Source organism: Scyliorhinus canicula, unplaced genomic scaffold (genome assembly GCF_902713615.1).
Source record: "Scyliorhinus canicula unplaced genomic scaffold, sScyCan1.1, whole genome shotgun sequence".
NCBI classification, from domain to species: domain Eukaryota; kingdom Metazoa; phylum Chordata; class Chondrichthyes; order Carcharhiniformes; family Scyliorhinidae; genus Scyliorhinus; species Scyliorhinus canicula.
Window position 1 is genome coordinate 231,354 of NW_024055909.1, and position 309 is coordinate 231,662.

At 43.4% G+C, this 309-nt stretch overlaps 1 non-coding gene across 1 annotated transcript; it reads left to right on the plus strand.

Annotated features, from left to right (window-relative positions):
* Positions 1-236: 236 nt before the first annotated feature.
* Positions 237-309, plus strand: trnaa-cgc. The gene has a single exon. It is a non-coding gene; the product is annotated as a tRNA-Ala (tRNA).

The window sequence follows — 309 nt, forward strand, 5'->3', positions numbered from 1 at the left end:
CGAGAACCAGACCTCGAGACCAAAGAGCACAAATTTAAGACCGACATTAAGCAAAATATAACTTATGCTAATTTCGATATAATTTCTACATCTCACGGCTTTATATGTTGAAACATCTGTTAATTTAAGAAATAGCTGTCGTCTGTAACAAGGTGACCTGGCCTCTCAAACAGACCATCAGAATCTGCAGCAACACAGTGAGGTTGTACATTCCGCACGTCCATTCATTGCCATCGGTTTCTGTAGTGTAGTGGTTGTCGCATTCGCCTCGCACGCGAAAGGTCCCCGGTTCAAAACAGGGCAGAAACA